The sequence below is a fragment of the Hylobates moloch genome, unplaced genomic scaffold (assembly GCF_009828535.3).
Source record: "Hylobates moloch isolate HMO894 unplaced genomic scaffold, HMol_V3 SCAFFOLD_11, whole genome shotgun sequence".
Classification (NCBI taxonomy): domain Eukaryota; kingdom Metazoa; phylum Chordata; class Mammalia; order Primates; family Hylobatidae; genus Hylobates; species Hylobates moloch.
This window is the reverse complement of record NW_026652286.1, coordinates 8,880,656-8,902,714: the sequence shown is the minus strand read 5'-3', so window position 1 is coordinate 8,902,714 and position 22,059 is coordinate 8,880,656.

Below are 22,059 nucleotides of genomic sequence, written 5' to 3'. Positions count from 1 at the left end.
ATCAGTGGTCACTTTATCCTCACTCCACTGCTTTCTAGCAATGAAGAATGTGGCCATTTGTAAATTTGTTTGTCTGTTTGTTTGTTTTTTGAGATGGAGCCTCGCTCTGTCGCCCAGGTTGGAGTGCAGTCGCGCGATCTCAGCTCACTGCAAGCTTCGCCTCCCAGGTTCACGTCATTCTCCTGCCTCAGCTTCCCAAGTAGCTGGGACTACAGGAGCCCACCACTATGCCTGGCTAATTTTTGGTATTTTTTTTTTAGCAGAGACAGGGTTTCACCCTGTTAGCCAGCCTGGTCTCATTCTTCCGACCTCGTGATCCACCCGCCTTGTCCTACCAAAGTGCTAGTGTATCCGGAATTGGTGGGTTCTTGGTCTCACTGACTTCAGGAATGAAGCCGCAGACCCTCGGGGTGAGTGTTACAGCTCTTAAGGTGGCGCGTCTGGAGTTTGTTCCTTCTGATGTTCAGATGTGTTTGGAGTTTCTTCCTTCTGGTGGGTTCGTGGTCTCGCTGGCTCAGGAGTGAAGCTGCAGACCTTTGTGGTGAGTGTTACAGTTCTCAAGGCAGTGCATCTGGAGTTGTTCTTTCCTCTCGGTGGGTTCACGGTCTCGCTGGCTTCAGGAGTGAAGCTGCAGACCTTCGTGGTGAGTGTTACAGCTCATAAAGGCAGTGTGGACCCAAAGAGTGAGCAGCAGCAAGATTTATTGCAAAAAGCGAAAGAACAAAGCTCCCACAGTGTGGAAGGGGACCCAGGTTGCCACTACTGGCTTGGGCAGCGTGCTTTTATTCTCTTATCTGGCCCCATCCACATCCTGCTGATTGGCCCATTTTACAGAGAGCTGATTGGTCTGTTTTGACAGGGTGCTGATTGGTGCGTTTACAATCCCTGAGCTAGACACAAAAGTTCTCCACCTCCCCACTAGATTAGCTAGATACAGAGTGTGGACACAAAGGTTCTCCAAGTCCCCACCAGAGTAGCTAGATACAGACTGTCGATTGGTGCATTCACAAACCCTGAGCTAGACACAGGGTGCTGATTGGTGTATTTACAAACCTTGAGCTAGATACAGAGTGCCGATTGGCATATTTACAATCCCTTAGCTAGACATAAAGGTTCTCCAAGTCCCCACCAGACTCAGGAAGCCAGCTGGTTTCACCCAGTGGATCGCACACCGGGGCCACAGGTGGAGCTGCCTGCCAGGGCCACTCTGTGCGCCTGCACTCCTCAGCCCTTGGGTGGTCGACGGGACCAGGCGCCGTGGAGCAGGGGGCAGTGCTGGGGTCGGGGAGGCTCCGGTGGTGCAGGAGCCCATGGCGGGTGGGGGTGGGGGAGGCTCAGGCATGGCAGGCTGCAGGTCCTGAGCTGTGCCCCGCAGGAAGGCAGCTAAGGCCTAGAGAGAAATCGAGCACAGCGCCAGTGGGCCGGCACTGCTGGGGCACCCAGCACACCCTCCGCAGCCACTGTCCCGGGTGCTAAGCTCCTCATTGCCCGGGGGGACAGGGCCGGCCAGCCGCTCTGAGTGCGGGCCCACCAAGCCCACACCCATCCAGAACTCCAGCTGGCCCGCAAGCGCCACACGCAGCCCTGGTTCCTGCTCATGCCTCTCCCTCCACACCTCCCTGAAAGCTGAGGGAGCCGGCTCTGGCCTTGGCCAGCCCAGAAAGGGGCTCCCACAGTGCAGTGGTGGGCTGAAGGGCTCCTCAAGCACAGCCAGAATGGGCACCAAGGCCGAGGAGGCTCCCAGAGCGAGTGAGGGCTGCGAGGGCTGCCAGCACGCTGTCACCTCTCACTAGGATTACAGGCATGAGCCACGATGCCCAGCCTGTAAATTGTTTTAAGCATAATTCTACTTATTGCAAAAACAAAGGAAATAATAAGAGGTTATCTCTGTGTCTAAACACCTGAAGCATCATCAAAATGGTATTTTCCTAAAAACTCTTTTACAAAAATAATGTTATACAAAAAATATTAAAGGTGGCAGAGTAAAACTGTTTTTTTTTTGCTTCCAGTTTGTTTTATAATATTTATTAATAGAAGAATAATTTTAAATACATGGGCATATATATAATGCATTTATTCAGAGCAAAGTTTCTCCTTTACCTCTGCTGATTTCATTTGAGTTTATAGTTACTGCCCATTATGTTCAGCATCTGCTTTATTAAATGAATCAATAAATCAGTTACTACCATAGAGCATGAGCTAGGAAAAGAGCAAAAATTCTAAAGCTTAGGGTTGTGCATATAAATCCTACTGGTAAATTCTAATATAATTTAGTAGAAAGAGCACTGCACTAAACTGAGAGTCAAGGGACTTGAATTTTTTAGATTAACACCTGTCATGGACTTATTTGCAAGTCATTTTCAAGAAAAATAGGAATAAAAGCAGTTATATATAAATAGTTTCCATTCTTTTTTTATGCAACAGTATCTCTTCATTTTTTCTCTAAGGAAATGAAACAAATCTCTGTTATATGAATCAGGATCTTTGGAAGAAGATCCAGGGATGAGTAACCTGCTAGTTTTCCTTTGACCCTATCTTCTACTCCTCCATAAGACTTCACAACTCATTTTAAAGTATCACCTGAGGCAAATCCATGGGTTCCTATACATTAAAATTATTTTGTGAAAACCACTGTCAACATGTAAAATATATTCTACATCTAATTTTAATTATTATTTGAATGTTTAACCTAAAATATTTGTCTCTGTTTGTTTGTTTTTGAGACAGTGTCTAACTCTGTCATCCAGTCTGGAGTGCAGTGGTATGACCTCAGCTCACTGCAGCCTCAACCTCTCGGACCCAGGTTATCCTTCCACCTCAGGCTCCCAAGTAGCTGGGGCAACAGGCGTGAACCACCACACCCTGCTAATTATATATATATATGTGTATATGCACACACACACGTATATATAGTATATATGCATATGTATGTGTGTGTGTATATATGTGTGTGTGTGTGTGTGTGTATGTTTTTTTCTTTTTTTTTTGTCAAGACGGGGTTTTGCCGTGTTGTCCAGGCTGGTCTCGAGCTCCTGGGCTCAGCCTCCCAACATGCTGGGATTACAGGCATGAGCCACCACACCTGGTTGAGATATTTGTCTATCTGATATTCTATCTGGATGTTTATTCATATACCACATTTTTGATTCATACACCACATTTTTGATTCATACATTAGAAAATACTAGAGATGGAAATAATGTACAAATCAAAATGTGGTATAGAAATATATTCTTTCCATCTTATTAACTGACCCCTACATTAGAACAGGGGGGGTATATGGACTCTGTTCAGATCAATTCTGCATCTCCTTTGCACCTTGGTAGATACAGCTAGCAGTGAGATGTGAAGAGAGGTCATAGTTGACCCCAGGAAACCTCTTTAGAGTCCTTACTCAGGCCGGGTGCGGCGGTTCATGTCTGTAATCCCAGCCCTTTGGGAGGCAAAGGTGGAAGGATTGATTGAGCTCACGAGTTTGAGACCAGCCTGGGCAGCATAGTAAGACCCTGTCTCTATAAACAATTTTTTTTACAAAATTAGCTGGGAATAGTGGCTTGTACCTATAGTTCCAGCTACTCAACAGGGTGGGAGAATCACCTGAGCCCAGAAGGCTGAAGCTGCACTGAGCCATGATTGCACCACTGCACTCTAAACTAGGTGACAAAACAAGACCCTGTCCAAAAAAAAAAGAGTTACTACTTTTTTACTCAACTCTAAGTCTTGTTCTTGCTGATGTGAAGTGGAAGCGATGGTCAGAAATGCCATAGTCATCTTGGGACATGAAGTGACTTTGAAGATTGGTGGCATACACTGAGGAACAACCAGCAGATAGAAGGAGACCAGGGCCTATTAATAGTGAAGCAGACACACCTCATACCAGCAGCAGACTGCCTACATCTAGACTCCTCTTGCTTATGAAATAAATACAATTTTATCTTGTTTAAGCCTCTGACATAAAAAATCAGCCCAACTTAATTCTGATACTTACATTTATAGACCAAAAATGTCTAGAATTGCAATGGCTACTTTTGCCTTATTGCTGTTGATATACCCTACACTGCTATGAAAAGGGTCTAAATAACTTTAAAAAATGGCCATGAGAAATGCATGAACTCACATAGAAGAAATAAAAAAATCCTGAGCAAATGAGAACAGCTCGTGAGCTACATGGGATAGTGGATAAACACACTGATAAAAAAGAAGGAAGGCACAATAGTAGTTCACAGGTGGATTTGTCTATTTTTCGAGAAAGAAAAAATGACACCCAGGTTTGAAAGCTCACTGGGCAATTTTCTCTGTTTTTCTCCCCTAGGCATGCACATAATGTTTCTAATTCTCAATTTATCATTTATAAAGTGAAGATTACATGATTACTCACCTCACACAATTATATTATAATTCAACGACGTATTTCTCTACAGAACATTTTAATCCACTCATGTAGTAAAGTGCCCAATAAATTCAGGCCATATCTATTCTGATAATCACCAATACACTGTCTTCCATTAGTAACCAGAGTCTGTGCATCAGTTTCCTTATTTAATAAGGTTGGGAATAGATGAGTCTTTTTTGCTTTTTTTATTGTGGTAGAAACACTTATGAATATAGCTTATTGACAAATTTTTAAACATACCATACAGTATTAACTATAGATAGACGCATTATGGTACAGAAGATCTCTAGAATTTATTCATCTCACATCAATAAGACTTTATACCCATTGGACAGCAACTTCCATTTCTCCCTTTTCCCAGTTCCTACTACTTCTACTTTCTTTTTTTTGAGTTTAAATATTTTAGATAAATAAATGGAATCCTTCTGTGACTAGCTCATTTTAGTTAGCAAAATGTCCTCCAGATTCTTCCACATTTTTACATATGGCAGTCTTTCATTCCTTTTAAAGGCTGAATAATATTCCATTGTGTAGATATGGCACATTTTAAAAAATTCATTCATCTGTTGATGGGTCTTTGGGTTGTTTCCATATTTTGGTGTCTATTGTTAAGAATGCTGCTATAAATGTGGGAGAGTAGATTTCTCTTCAGGATCCTTATTTCAGTACTTTTGGGTGTATAGTAAGAGAGGTGATTGCTAGATTATATGCTAGTTCTATTTTTAACTTTTTAAGAAACCTCTGTACTATTTTACATAGTGGCTGTACCATTTTACATTCCCATTAACATTGTGAAAGGCATCCAATTTCTCCACACTTCCAGGTTTCTCAACACCATTCGTTGAAGAAACTATTTTCTCCATTTTGTTTTCTTGGCACTCTTGTGCAGGAGCATTTAACCACCTGTGTGTGGATTTATTTCTGTGCTTTCCATTCTGTTCAATTTTTCTATATATCTGTTCTTCTGCCATACGATTGCTTTCATTACGGTAGATTTGGAAATCAAGAACTATGATCCCTTCAGCTTTGTTCTTGGCTATTCAATGTATTTTGTGGGTCCATATAAATGTTAGGGATTTTTTTTCTCTTTTTCTGTAAAAATGCCAATGAGATTTTGATAAGGATAGCATTAAATCTGTAGGTTGCTTTGGGTAATATGGACATTTTAATAATATTGTTTCCCAGTTTATGAATATGGAATGCCTTTCTGTCACAGTGGGTAGCTAGTCATGTATGAACATGGCAGGAGAGGGCTCCCTCCCTCCTACAAACAAACCAGGAGTGTTGGGTGACCATCAGGTGATGGTCAGGCAGTTGTTAACTGTCTGGCTAAAGTAATAATTGGTCACAGCTGGCACCAAGGAAAGGCCTGCTCTTAAAAGAAAACACCTGAAGCTGGTTATCAGTGATAGCCAATAAAATCTCAGGAGTCGGGCTTATAGGGAGAAGTAAAGCAAAACTCCAGAGGTATGCCAACATTTAAAACCCCAAGTCAAAGGGTCAAGCTGCATACTGGATTTCTCAAGTCGCCTGCCTGGCCGTCTTTCAAGTTTACTTTACTTCCTTTCATTCCTGCTCTAAAGCTTTTTAATAAACTTTCACTCCTGCTCTAAAACTTGCTCCTCTCTCTCCTGCATTATGCCTCTCAGTTCTCAGTTGAATTCTTTCTGAGGGGGCAAAAATGGAGGCTGCTGCTGACTCACACGGTTGTGGACTCACTGCAGGTAACATTTCCATATATTTTTGTTGTCTCTAATTTCTTTCATCAATGCTTTATAGTTTTCATTGTGCATGCTTTTCATCTCCTTGGTTAATTTTACTGTTAATTATTTTATAATTTTGTATGCGAGTTCCATATGCTGCTACTTTACTGAATTTGCTTACTTTAGTTTTAATGGTGTTTTGTGGAGTATTTAGGGTTTTCCACATACAAGATTATGTCATCTGTAGAGGGAATTTATTCTATATCTTTTTCTAATTTGTTTGGTTTTTATTCCTTTTGTTTTTTCTTAACTCCTCTGGATGGGAAGGAATTCCAGTATTATATTGCATAAACATGACAAGAGTTAGCATCCTTGCTTTTTTTCCTGAACTTAGAGGAAAAGCTTTTAATTTTTCACTCTTGTGAATAATGTTAGCTGTGAGTTTCTTATATACGGTCTGTAGTATTTTGAGGTAAATTTTTTCTGTATCAAATTCATTGAGATTGTTAACACGGAAAGAGTGTTGCATCATTGAGACTTGTTAACATGGAAGAGTGTTGCATTTTGTCAAATTTTTTTCAGCATTTATTGAGATAATCATGTGACTATCCTTTATCAACATGGTGTATTACATTAGTTGATTTGCATATGTTGTGTCATTTTTGTATCCCAGGGAAAAATCCCACTTTGTCATTGTATATGATCCTTTTCATTTGTCCTAAATTGGTTTACTAGAACTCTCTTAAGGATATTTTTTCCACATTTATCAGGGTTATTAGATTGTGCTTTTCTTGTAGTGTATTTGTCTGGCTTTGGTAACACTAGACTCATAAAATTATGAGTTTAGTTTTCCCTCTCATTCAGTCTTTTGGAAGAGTTTGAGAATAATTGGTGTTAATTAGCCTTTAAGTATTTACCAGACTATGCCAGTGAAACCATCGTGTCCTGGGTTTTGTTTTGTTGAGAGGTTTTAATGACTGATTTAATCCCTTTACTCATTATTTGTCCATTCTGATTTTCTATTTCCTTATGATCAGTCTTGGTAGGTTTTTTGTTTCTGGGAATTTATTCATTTTTTCCTAGATTATTCAATTTGTTGGCATATGATTGTTCACAGCAGTCTCTTATGATCCTTTCAATTTCTGTGGAATCAGTTGTCTCCTCTGTCATTGCTGATCTTATTTATTTGAATCATCGCTCTCCCTTTTTAAATTCTAGCTAAATATGTTTATACTCTTTTCTATTCTCTATTTCATTTATTTCTACTGTAATATATATATTACTTTCCTTTCACTGACTTTGACCTGAGTTTGTTCCCCATTTTTCAGTTCCTTCAGGTGAAACATTGTTTTTTTGAAATGTTTCTTTTTAAATGTAGGAATTTATTGCTATAAATATGTCTCTTAATCCTAGTTGTGCTGCATTCTACAAATTTAGCTATGCTGTGGTTTTATTTGTCTCCATGTATTTTCTGATTGCCATTTTTATCTCCAATTTGACCCTCTGGTTACTCAAGAGTGTGTTGTTTAGTGCCCACGTATTTTTAATTTTCTATTTTTCTTTCTGTTATTGACTTTTAGTTATTGACTTTTAGTTTCATTTCACTGTGGTTGGAAAACATACTTTGTATGTTATTAATCTTATTACATTTGGTAATACTTGTTTTATGATCTAACATGTGATCTATCCTGGAGAATGTTTTGTGTGTGCTGTGAAAAACATGTATTCTGCTGCTGTTGGGGGAATGTTCCATGTATGCCTGTTGGGTCCATTTGGTCTGTAATGTGGTTCAGGTCTGCTGCCTTAATTTCTTGTGCTGGGATATCTACTCATTATTTAAAGTGGAGTTTGTTAGGTTCTAACTGAGGTCCCAGGAGAGTCAGTGGGTGAGTGGTGGGTAGCTGAAGAAATACTCGAAGAATAGTTGACAGTTTTGACATGGCTTTACTCTTTCTCTGGGTGCAAGTAAACCATAAGTGTAGTGTTAGCAGGGTAATTATATCTTTTACAGACAGTTAGTGGCCCTGAGCCAAGCACAAGTTCACATGGATGATCACCTAATGTGCCTCACATTGCGTACTTACATAATGTGTGGGGATGTGTGCCTGCACTCCAAACCGCTGAGTTGTCTTGTACCAGAAAGCTGCCTCGACCTACTCCTGATAAAGCATAGCCATTTCCCTTGTACTCCACCCCATAGGCTAAGGGTCTCCTCTGGGCAGGGACGTGTGCTCATAGGGCAGAGCCCTGAATCCATTACCCACAACAACAACAGAGACAGCAACAGCTCACTGCTAGGATCCCAGCTATGGTACTTATGACTATTAGGGCCCAGCATAGGCCAGAGCCTATGGACGCCCACCATCTCTGCAGGGGGGTCATCAGTAAGGCTCTCAAATGCCTTATTCTCCCACGACACCCCTTGCAGGGCTGTTGTTATGTTCTGCCAATTATCAAGGATAAAACTATAACATTGTGTTCCTAAAAGGGTACAAGTGCCTCCTTGGGCAGCAGTTATTATGTCTAAAGCCATTCAGTTTTGCAACACCACATTTCTGATCTGATCAATCTCATCTGTTAACAGGATGAGGGCCACTTGGGTGTATTTCAGAGCCTGGGTGGTGTACTCTATAAGAGCAGTGACTTGTGTTTCTACAGTTATGATGCCCGCTCCAGGGATAGTCATTCCCAAGGGGTAGAACCACCAGGGTGCTCACTGCATTTGCAAAACCGAGAGCATACCACCTCCCGGGTATGCAGGCATCTGGGCAACATGGGGATAACAGTGGCAGGTACATAAGTCTACCCCCAGGTACAACATCCAGTCCAGTCTGCTGGTAGGTAAGGCCACCCTGTGTCGCCACAAACCTGTAAACTCCCAGGGGGCACAAACTCCATTGAGGCCTGACCTTGGTGAGGCCACTTATTCCACCATACCTTTGGTTGGTGACATGTGTTATGTTTACACAGTCCATGATGGGTACCCATCCTACAGTGATGTTACCTCAATGTTTCTCTATTCACCCTGGTGCCTTGGCTGGGGGTGCTACATGCTCCCCCACTCACCAGCCTCACCCATCATAAACACTATGGGCCAGCCAGAGGGCGGGTGTGCCATAAGTCTTGCAAGGTCTTTTGTCCAAAGCTTGCTGCATTGCGTTCCATGTGTTGGCCATGGGATTGCAGGTCTCCAGCCATGTCCAGTTCTCTGCAAATGCCGAACGTATGTGCCAAGGCAAGCCATCTGCAGCTGCTGCTGGAAGGGCGGTGCAGATCCAACAGATGGAAACATTGGTCACCTAAACCTAGGTGTGGGTCCAGTCCAAAATGCAGTTGGAACATGTTAAACTATGATCGAAATGACAGAGCAGGCATAGGTACTAACAGGTAAATCATGTCCCTCAGACAAAATGCAGGTTAACCTTTCATCCTGGATAACAATGCACCTGCCAAAGGCTTTTGCCTCATCGATGATACCACACCTTCTCAGCTCCCCATGGTCCCTTTGAGTCCTGTATCCATGCCAAAGTCATGGAGGAGCTTCTAATAGGCCACACAGACAGTACATATGTCCCCTAGAGGAGGGGTCCTTCCCTGGCCATTCCCCTACAAACAATCAAGTGTGGGGGCCATGTAATGAACACTCAAAGAGTGACATGAAGTGATACTGTAGGCCCTTCTCCCAGGGAGCTATGATGGCCAGCTGCCAGCAGTGGGGGGCTTGAAGGGTCCATGGCCACACCCAAGTTTTCTGTTCCCTTGCCTTCAGGGGTGTTTGGGAAGGCAAAAACAGGTTACCATTCATCCCCATACCTGGTTGGAGGAGGTCATCCTTGGTACGTATCTGCAACTGAATGGGGGCAGCAGCCTAGTGTAACAAAGCCTCTACGGGGGCCCCTTTCCGTGGCCATTCATTCAAGGTTTGGAGCACCTGGAACTCCAGCCCTGCAAAGATGGAAAGTGACATGCAAGCATAACCCATTATTTAAGAGCCCATTATATCGTTCAATCATACCCACAGCTTGTGGGTTGTATGGCACATGGAATCTCCACTGTATGTCCATTTGTTGCACCCATTGTTGTACCTGTTGTCCAGTGAAATGTGTTCCCTTATCATTCTCAATGACCACACAGGGCACATAAGTGTTGCAGGGCCAGATGGTGTTCTGTTGGTTGGCCACCCTGCAAGGGAAGGTGAACAACAGGCCTGTGGCTATGTCCATAGCTGTTAGCACACGCGTATACCCTTGTGACTTTGGGAGTGGCCTGATGTAGTCTACTTGTCACCTGGTCAAGGGCACATGACCTATCATTACTTGTTGTATAACACTGGGCAGCTGCCTCCGTTTATGGTATGCCTGAGGACATGCTGGGCATTTCTGACAAGCCTCCCAAATGTCTTGGAAGGGCAGGGACAGACCCCAACACTTACTGACCTGTTGCATCAGCTTACCCCCTGCATGTCCCAGTTTCTGGTGTAGCCACAAGGCCACATCTTGTGTAGGTGCTGACTCTAACCATCAGACCTTGGCCAAGGCATCTGCCTCATCATTGGCGGGATGGCCAAAGGCATATGGCCTGACACATGGTAAATACTTACTTCTTTGTGATGAGCCCTTTCCCAGAGGTCTTGCCACATGACTTGGCCCCAAATGAGTCAGTGGCTGAGAAGCCACTTCTGTATGTGCCAGGTAGTTAACCACAAGGTTGAGCCTTGATAGACAGCCCAGCTAGTGGTACAGATGACCATAGGTATCACCTCGGTGATCGCTATCCATACTGCTCTAAGTTCAGACCATTGGCTACTTTGTCCACACCCAGTTTCAAACCACATGGTATCAGTACTAGGTTGGAATGTAACAGCAGTCCAGGCAGCAACAGCACCTCAGCTAGACTCATCTGTGTATCACGCCCCATCGGGAATGGGCGAATGCCCTTCTTTAAACAGTGAAGGCTCAGGGTCTAGGGGTGCCTCAGGCCCCATGGCCTTATCTTGCATTAGGATTACAGGCCCAACTCTGCTGCTAAGGGCCTTGTACTCAGTATGCTCTGCTACTTCAAGTAGGCACCCCACTTTACCAACATGGATGCCTACACCATCCCAGTCCGGGAGGTCGTTACCCATGAACGCACCCATCCCACTACTGGGTAAGTCGTCCACATGAAGACTGCAGCCCATCCTGTCACACTGTCACAAGGCTGAAGGGCAGCATGTACAACTGCAAGCTGTTTCTCTATCAAGGAATCCTGGAGCTCAGCTCCCTTCCATAGTTGGGACCAAAAGCCCACTGATGTTCTCAAGCACTCTGTGTGCTGCCACAGGCCCCAACCAAAACCATCTGTAGTCACATGCAGATCCAGCTCAAACAGGTGCCCCTGGTCAGTTACCCATAGGGCTTGTGCCTGTTGAATAACCTGCTTGGCTGCCAGAAAGCCTGTCTCAGCCACATCATCCTAATCCCAGGTAGCTCCCTACTTTTTAACCAATGCAACGGTTTTATCATTTGAGCTAAATGGGGAACAAATGCCCGCCAATATCCCAGGAGGCCCACAAAGTTTGTAACTGCTTCACCATAGTGGGCTGGAGAGATGCCTGAATTTTATCAATGATGGCCTCTGGGATGGCCTTTGTCTTACCTGACCAAATAACTCCCATGAATTTGGCAGATAATCCAGGCCCTTTGACCTTGGATTTGTTGATGCCCCAACTGTACGCTGCCAAATGTTGCCGCAAGAGGGGCACTGCCACTTCGAAATCTGCAAGAGAATCAGAGGTATACATAATATCAATATAATGAAATAGGCAGACTCCTCCTGGACATTGCCAGGGGGCTAAATCTGTGGCAACTAGACCATGACATATGGTGGGGCTGTGCACATAATCCTGCGGCAACACTGTAAAAGTCCATTGTCGCCCGTCCCACGTGAAGGCGAACTGTTCCTGGCTCTCTGGAGCGATGACTATGGAGAAAAATGCATTGGCCAAGTCCACTACCTAGTGGTACTCCCAGTTCCATCATCAAATAGTTCATCAAATCCATGATTTATGGTACAGCTGCATGCTGTACCATATCAGTTCCTGATAGTTCACCATCATCTGCTAAGTTCCATCAGGCTTTCTAACTGGCCACACTGGAGAATTGTAGGGGCTGTGGGTTCCATGCTTTCTCCAAATCTTGTAGAACTGTGCTGACCACAGCAAACTACTTGCTCCTTTTCTTTTCTCTTAGCTGCCTCCAAGCATTCAAACTATGCTGGTTCCATCAGCATTGTAGGTAAGACAAGACAAAAACGATTCGCTTGGGCAGTACACCAAACAGCTGGGGACATTGGGTACATGCACCACTCTCTCCTATGGGCTAAGTAGAAGTCATGGGCTGAGATGATCTCTGTAGGTGCTAAGCTGTGCCAGATTGAAGAAGGAGCTGATGTGAGCAGATGAAATTTCTTATTCTTTTTTTTTTTTTTGGAGACAGAGTCTCACTCTGTCTCCCAGGCTGGACTGCAGTGGCACGATCTCAGCTTACTGCAAGCTCCGCCTCCTGGGATCATGCCATTCTCCTGCCTTAGCCTCCTGCGTAGCTGGGACTACAGGTGCCCACCACCACGCCCAGCTAATTTTTTTGTATTTTTAGTAGAGACGGGGTTTCACCGTGTTAGCCAGGATGGTCTCAATCTCTTGACCTTGTGATCTGCCCGCCTCAGCCTCCCAAAGTGCTAGGATTACAGGTGTGAGCTACGGCACCTGGCTGCTTATTCTTATTAAATAGGCTGCTCCTGATTTTGTGCTCATTTGGCATACAACATTTTAACTGGGATCAACTTCTGATAAAATTATTTTGATCTACGTATTATTGTTAAACTGGTGTTTCTGTGGAAAAACAAGAGCTGGGTTCCTCTTCTATTTTGTTGGCTGTCAGTCCTAGATGACTTCTAATATTTCTGGACAAGTCAAAGATTCTTTGATTTAGAACAGTTGTAAATATGTTAGTAGTCTACACTGAGTCACCTCTCTTTTAGCTGCTTTCTAATTAGAATTTGAGGTACTCTAAAAATTTACAAATTTGAGATTTGTTGTGCTCTTGATTTAAAGTAGAGGTGAAGAGTTACATATTTCACATGAAGTTTGCATCAGATTACTTTATCTGAGCCACCCTTATTCTATGAGCTTTGGTGTTGTAAAGTTTTTCCTTTTTTTTTTTTTTGTTTTAGAAAAATATAATTGGAAACAGGAATAAATGATATTAGCGTATGGAGTTACTTGAAGGCAAGGGGCTGAGATGAGCAATACTCTTGAATATAGCCTACTAAAAAAAGAGCTATAAAGAGGAACTTAGAAGAATAATAAAGTATAACCTAAAAGTGTACTGGTCTGAGTCAGGATCAAAGAGGTGAAATGGCTCCCTGAACTACAATCTCCCTGATGATTGAGACTGCCTTGGAATTGTTCATTAACACATTCCCAGCAATTAGCACAACAGCTAGAAGGTAGTCGATCAACAAAACATATTTGATGAATGTTCACCAGCTTTTACAATACTAAGTTTAAGTGCCAGGGAGAACCAATGTCTCTGATTCTAAATCTAGAGCTTTATTTTATTTATCATTTGCACATTGTTTTAGCTCCACAGCTTACAACACTAAATATCTAGTGAGTGAATGAACAAATAAGTTAACTAGTAAATATCCCATTCTCTTTTCCTGACTATTCCACGGCACAGGCAGAAGAAAGACGAGATCATAAAGCAGAAAAAAGGACATAGCCATGTCTATTCCTTTCCTGCCTCCTCATCTCTTTCTCTGCCTCCACTCACCCCAACACCCACACACAGTTCAAGCCCAATCCAAAAACTTCTAAATCAGAGCATGCTGTGCAGGAACAACAATGAAGCATTTGGCCTTGGTATTTTTATTTTAATATGTGTACTTGCGAAGGACAAAAGAAAGGTCGGAAAGCAAACAATGCAGGAAGCAGTTGAAAAAAAAATAATTATAGGGGAAAGCAGGGCTCTCTCTGACAGTAGTGAATAAGGATGAACAAATGCTGAGCAGCTGTTGTCAAGGGGATTCATTTGAACCACAACTTGGAGGAGGGTACCAAAGCTTTTTTGTTGCTTAACACATTAAACATGCACAGAAAGGGATGAGAGTAAATCATGCTTCATTGCAGGAGTCCTATAATGTGCCATCAGGTGCTGCCTGAGTCAGACAAACTCTGAAAACCACCCAGAAAATGATGCAGGAAGTTAAAGAAATTCAATGATTCTTGTGCTTGATGGGGTGGGAAACCTTCACTACAGGAACAGGTTTTTAGCCAAAACACATCTATGTGGGAGTTCTGTGCAACATGATCTTGCAAAGGAGTAAAAAAAACTAGAAAAGAAAAGGACAGCCCTTGGAGAGGAGCAGACTAATTCAGAACAAAGATAAGGCTGTTTCAACCTCAAGCACTGAGCTGCTGGAAAGTACAGATTTTCTCCCAGGAATAGCCTGTCCCTCTCTCCGTCTGCAAAATGTTCAGTCTCCAGCAGGTTCTTAGTCCACTGTAGTGGTTCACTAACTGTTTGAAGCTCTACTATAAAAGACTGTATTTTTTTTCAAAAAAGGTGAGAATAGGAAATTTAGAAACTCCAAGCCTCGTTTCTCTCCCTCTCTCTCATTTTTAATAAACTCTGACTGCCCTTGTTTTGCCATAGCTTCACCCGTTATTTAAATAACATAACTTTTATCCTTTTCTTATTACTGAAACAATGCATATTCATAGAAAAGCAAAATAGAGTAGTGCCAGAAGCCAGTCTGCCTAAATTACTATTTCCACTATTGTACTTAATGCCTAGGTGACCTTGAGCATATAATTTAATCTTTCTTGGCCTCAGTTTCTTCAGCAGTGAAATAAGGATATTTCTTCAGCAGTGAAATAAGGATATTAATAATATCTAACTCATCATATTGCATGAGAATTAAATGAGTCAATTTATAAAAAGAATTTATAATAGTGCACTGGCACATGATAAATGCTAAGTGTCAGTAATTGCATAAAATACAAAAGACTATAATAATATTAATGTCATAATATACATATATAGAAAATAAAAATTATCCCTAATGCTATTCTAACCAGAGATAGTCATTGTAAAATTTTAGTATGTTGCATTTTGTACATTGTGTAAGTACCTTCTTCCGGTGTCAATACCACAAATACTATTGATTATAAAGACCATAACACAAAGATTACATATTTGATATCAAATTTAGATGTTATATCATTTATTTGTTATATAAACCCTATTAAGTTAGAAACACTATTAGCTCAGTTTTGCAAATAAACAAATTAAACATTATAGTATTTGGTAGGCAGATTCTAAAATAATCCTCGGTAACTCATACCATCTTCATAATTCCATTCTCTTAAATGTAGAAAGAAATATGAGATTTCTGTAATTAGGTTACTTTAATTAGGTCACTTTAGATAGCAAAGGCAAAGGGATCTTGTGAGTATAACCAATAATCCCAATCAGTTTTTTCTGAGTTAGTCAAAAGGAAGGATATGCTGGATAGGCCTAACATATGCAGTAAAGACATCGTCCTTTGGCCTTCAAGAAACAAAGTACCATAATATAGAGAGGGCTCATTGGCAGGGAATGACGGGTAGCCTCTAGGAGCTGAGGGTCTCACTCCTACAATTGCAAGAAACTTAATTATGCCAACTACCAAGGAGGTTGAAGGAGGACCTTAAGCTTCACATAAAAACACAGGCTGGGCCAGGCGTGGTGGCTCACACCTATAATCCCAGCACTTCGGGAGGCCGAGGTGGGCGGATCATGAGGTGAAGAGATTGAGACATCCTGGCCAACATGGTGAAACCCCGTCTCTACTAAAAATACAAAAATTAGCCAGTCGTGGTGGCAGGCGCCTGTAGTCCCAGGTACTTGGGAGGCTGAGGCAGGAGAATGGCATGAACTCGGGAGGCCAAGCTTACAGTGAGCCGAGATCGCGCCACTGCACTCCAGCCTGAGCGACAGAGCGAGATTCCATCTCAAAAAAAAAAAAAAGATGTTAATTTACTATACAGTCTACAAAGTTTAGAAAAACAGTACAAAAACATTAAAGCATAGGGAACACAATATAAGTAAGAAAGTAAGTGTATTCAGAAGTTATACTATAGGCTTTCCTTTAGACAGATGCACACACACACACACACACACATATATATGCTTCTATAGAAAGCCAATAGCCTAATGTTAGCTATTTAGCTTGTCTGACCTTTAGAAAAGCTGGTACAATAGGCCGGGAGCGGTGTAATCCCAGCACTTTGGGAGGCCGAGGCAGGTGGATCACGAGGACAAGAGATCAAGATCATCCTGGCTAACACCGTGAAACCCCTTCTCTCCTAAAAATACAAAAAATTAGCCGGACAGGGTTGCAGGCACCTGTAGTCCCAGTGATTTGGGAGGCTGAGGCAGGAGAATCACTTAAACCTGGGAGGCAGAGGTTGCAGTGAGCCGAGATTGCGCCACTGCACTCCAGCCTGGGACAGAGTGAGACTCCGTCTCAAAAAAAAAAAAAAAAAAAAAAAGAAAAGAAAAGGTGGTACAATAGATAGTCTTCAAACTAAGTATTACCTTGCATTTTCTTAGAAAATTATATAGGATCTAATTCACACAAATAGAAAGGCTGAATTAAAAAGCATGTGCATTTTTGAAACATATTCCTATTCCTAAAAACATTGATATGACTGACAGCCCCCTGGGATCCACATGAATATCGAGTTCATTTCCTGTCTAGAATATATTAGGTACTAAAATACATAGAAAGTTCTAAAAACTGTAAGAAAATAATTTTGTAAGATTCAGGACATATAACTATGATAAACTCTGCATCTGTACACAAAAATTCTTTAAAACCTTTCTATGGCAAATAGTGGAAGACCCAAAACATTATTTTTCTTTAAGAGCATCTACCAATCCCACAGCAAAGTGTGGCAGCCAATTAAACACCTTTACTAATTGTTGGAATGTTATCAGGCAGAAAGAATTTGTAGACAATCTGAAAATTCTATAAAACAAAAAGTCTAATCTCTGTACCTGTAAGAAATTTGAATCATTGATAGATTTTTCTAGCACTTATGTTCTTTGTTTTTGCTTTTTACTTGAGCAATGTAATTAAAGAGAGGGAAGGTCAGGGAAAGAATAGCCAGGCTGAATTACAGAAAAACAAAGAAACTTCCAGTTGAAACCAGATTATGAGCATACTTAGTTTCAAAATTGAAATCTACCATGTCTTAATAAGCAATAGTTTAGATAAGATAAAAACTTCTGACATTATGTTGAAAAGGTAGAGGATATAAAAATTATTACACAGAATCCAACGGCAGGAAATACATCTAAAACTTATGAAAAACAAGGCCAGCACTTTGGGAGGCCCGGGGGGGTTGGGGGTGTGGATCAGGAGGTCAAGAGTACAAGACCAGCCTTGCCAATATGGTGAAACCCTGTCTCTATTAATAATACAAAAATTAGATGGGCGTGATGGTGCATACCTGTAGAGCCCTCAATCCCAGCTACTCGGGAGTCTGAGGCAGGAGAATTACTTCAACCCGGGATGTGGAGGCTGCAGTGAGCTGAGATCAGCCACTGCACTCTAGCCTGGGTGACAGAGCAAGACTCTGTCTCAAAAAAAAAAAAAAGAAAAACAAAAAATTTTAATTGAAGAAGCAAAGGTCAAAATTACTTTTGTTATCTCAGGTCTTCTGCAATCCCTTATTTCACTGTATTCATTCTCTTTTTGGGTTCTTCTGTCCCTGTTTTGGGGTGCTATATCTAACACCCATGGCCTAGAGCTCTGTGATCACAGGTTTGCCTGATATGAACCAACTAGAGTTTCTGTGACACTCTTTCAAATTTCTAAGGGTGTTGAATTAATGCGATTTGAAGCAAGAGTATACTTGCACTTTTAAAGATGTGGTCAGGGGATTGAAAGTCACATTTTAGCCTCTACTAGGTAGGAGAGCAAACATTCTCACAAGGAGCAGAGATAAGTTATCCGGAATTCATATTCACACTTTAAATTATCTTTTAAAAACTTGTAAGCTCTGGCCGGGCGCCGTGGCTCATGCCTGTAATCCCAGCACTTTGGGAGGCCAAGGCGGGCGGATCTTCAGGTCAGGAGATCGAGACCATCCTGGCTAACACGGTTAAACCCCGTCTCTACTAAAAGTACAAAAAAAAAAAAAAAATTAGCCCGGCATGGTGGCCGGCGCCTGTAGTCCCAGCTTCTTGGGAGGCTGAGGCAGGAGAATGGCGTGAACCCGGGAGGCAGCGCTTGCATTGAGCCTAGATCGCACCACTGCACTCCAGCCTGGGCAACAGAGGGAGACTGTCTCAAAAAAAAAAAAAAAAAAAAAAATTATAAGCTCTGCATTTTACGGTTTTTTAAATTGCTTTAAATGGTTTGGAATTTGTTTCTTAATGGAGTAAAAGTGTGTTTTTTTTGGTGGAAGTATGTTTTTTTTGTTTCTTTTTGTTTTGTTTTTGTTTTTTGAGATGGAGCTTCGCTCTTGTCGCCCAGGCTGGAGTGCAATGGCGTGATCTCGGCTCACCGCAATCTCTGCCTCCTGGGTTCAAGCGATTATCCTGCCTTAGCCTCCAGAGTAGCTGGGATTACGGGCACCCACTACCACACCCAGCTAATTTTTTGTACTTTTAGTAGAGACCAGATTTCACCATGTTGATCAGGCTTGTCTCGAACGCCTGACTTCAGGTGATCTACCTGCCTCGGCCTCCCAAAGTGCTGTGATTACAGCCATGAGTTACTGCGCCTGGCCAATAAATATAGATTCTCAGGAAGTTGCAAATAAATGTATAGGGAAGTCCTGTGTACCTTTCTCCCAGCTTCCCAAAATGTTAACATCCTACACAGCTATGGTACAATATCAAATACAGAAAGGTGACATTGCTATAATCTACAAAGTTTACTCACAATTCACCAATTATGCATAATGACAGATGCGTTCATTTGTGTTTGTGCAAGTATATGCGTAGCTCTATGAAATTTTACAACATAAGTAGGCCTTTATAACTACGGCCATTCAAGATACTTTCCTTTTAGCCACACCCATCTCCAATACCTATTCCCAAACTCTAGCAACCAATAATATCTTCTGCATCATTATAATGATATTATTTTGTATTACAAAAAATGGAATAATGCATGTCATTTCGAAACTGGCTTTCTTTATTCAGCTTTTTTTTTTTTAGATTAACCTGAGTTGTGTGTATCAATAGCTTTGTCCTTTATATTGCCAAGTAATATTATATGGCATGGATGTACTAAAGTTTGTTTAACCATTCATCCATTATAGGGCATTTGAGAGTTTTCACTTTGGGGCCATTATGAATAGAGCTGCAGAACACATTAATTTATAAAATACTGCATGAAAATGTCTTCATTTTTCTAAAATATATGCCCAAGAGTGCAGTTTCTCTGTTGTATTGTCAGACTACATTTAGTTTTAAAAGTAACTTCCAGTTATTTCCAGAGTGGCTACATATTTTACATTCTTATCAGCAATTATGAGTAACTTAATATTTGTGCATTCTTGCCAGCCTTTGGTGTTATCGCAATTTTTAAAATTTTACCTATCGTATGAGTGTATAAGTGAAATCAGTTTTTTACTTTGTATTTCTCTAATGGGAAATGATGCTAAATATCTCTTCCTATATGTACTTGCTACTTGTATATCCTCTTTGTTGAAATGTCTGTGCATGTTTTTTGTCCATATTCGAAATGGATCATCCTTTTTTAACTGTTTAGTTTTGAGAATTCTTTATGTATAGTAGACACAAGGCCTTTGTTAAACATGTGCTGTAAATATTTTCTCCAAGTCTGTAGCTTATCATTTTGTCCTTTTAATTGGGTTTTTAAAAGACAAAACTCTTTTACTTCTGGTAAGGTGGAATTTATTAATTTTTACTTGTATGGCTTATGCTTCTGATATCAACACTAAAAACTCTTTGTCTACTTCAAAGGCCTGAGGATTTTCCCCTGTGTTCCTCAGCCTCATAAAATCATCTGTGAAATACCACTAACATCATACTTGATGGTGAAAGAGTAAATGTGTCCCGCTAAGATTAGGGATAAGGCAAGTATTCTGTTCTCACCTCTTGTATTCAACCTAGTACTAGAAATTCTAGCCAGGAAATGTCAAGAAAAAGAAATGAAATGCATAAAAATTAAAAATAAAATTGTCTCTATTTGCAAATGATATGGTTGTTTATGTAGAAAATCTCAGGAAATGTAAAAAAAAAAATAAGCAAACAACACTTCTGTAATACACTAGTCAGTTCCTAAAAATTTCAGGATATAAGATGAACACAAAAAAAATCAGTTGCATTTCTACATACCAACAATGAACAAGTAGAACCAAAATAAAAACAATACCACTTACAATAGTTCCAAAGAGAATTACATATATAAATCTAACAAAGCATGTATAAAATCTATATGATGAAAATTATAAAATGCTTACTAAAGAATTCAAAGAAGGCCTAAACATCTGGAGAAATATACTATGGTATAGATTTGAAGATACAATATAGGTGAGATGTCATTTCTCTCTGAAACGATCTGTTAGTTTAACGCAATTCTATTTTTTTTTTTTTTAGAATCTCACTCTGTCACCCAGGCTGGAGTGCAGTGGCACAATATCGGCTCACTGCAACCTCTGCCTCCTGGGTTCAAACGATTCCCCTACCTCAGCCTCCTGAGTAGCTGGGACTACAGGCACATGCCACCGCACCTGGCTAATTTTTTTGTATTTTTAGTAGAGACAGGGTTTCACTGTCTTAGCCAGGATGGTCTTGATCTCCTGACCTTGTGATCCACCGTCCTCAGCCTCCCAAAATGCTGGGATTACAGGTATGAACCACTGCACCCGGCCAGTTTAATGCAATTCTTGTCAAATCTCAGCAAGTATTTTATAGGCATATATAAGCTTTTTCCAAAATTTATATGGAAAGAGAATGTTCCAAAATTACCCAAAATATGTTTATTTATTTATTTTTTTTTTTTGAGACGGAGTCTTGCTCTGTGCCCCAGGCTGGAGTGCAGTGGCGCGATCTCGGCTCACTGCAAGCTCCGCCTCCCGGGTTCACGCATGGCCTCAGCCTCCCGGGTTCACTGCCTCAGCCTCCCGAGTAGCTGGGACTACAGGCGCCCGCCAACACACCCGGCTAATTTTTTGTATTTTTAGTAGAGACGGGGTTTCACCGTGTTAGCCAGGATGGTCTCGATCTCCTGACCTCGTGATCCGCCCGCCTCGGCCTCCCAAAGTGCTGGGATTACAGGCTTGACCGACCGCGCCCGGCCTAATATGTTTTTTTAAAAAACAAAGTATTAGGAATCATTCTTCCCAACGTTAAGATGTACTACGTAGGTGCAGTAATCAGGATAGTATGGTACTGGTAGGAGAATAGTTACACAAACCGAGATAATAGAATAGGAACCCAGAAATAAATCCACACAAATATACCAGATTAGTTTTTGACAAAGGAGCAAAAGCATTTCAGTGGAGGAAGAAGAGGCTTTCCATAAATGGTGTTAGAGCAGTGGGACATCTATCAGAAAAAATGAACCTTGCCCTGGACTTTACACCTTATACAAAAATCAAAAAGATTATAGACTTAAATGAAAATTGCAAAATTATATATGTTCTAGATAATTTGTTTTAATCATCATGCTTGCATGTAGATGAAGTTAAGAAATAAGAATAAATTCCTTTAAATAGAGTCAGAATTAGCCTGCTTTGAACAGGTGCATCATCATTTAAACATTGTAGAGAATGTTAATAAACCCCTTCATAAAAGAGGACAAATAGAATAAGTCCATTCTTTGATATTTGATACATGAATACTCCAGTCAGAGAAATTCTTATTATGACTCAGTGATAATTATCCCCTTACTTTT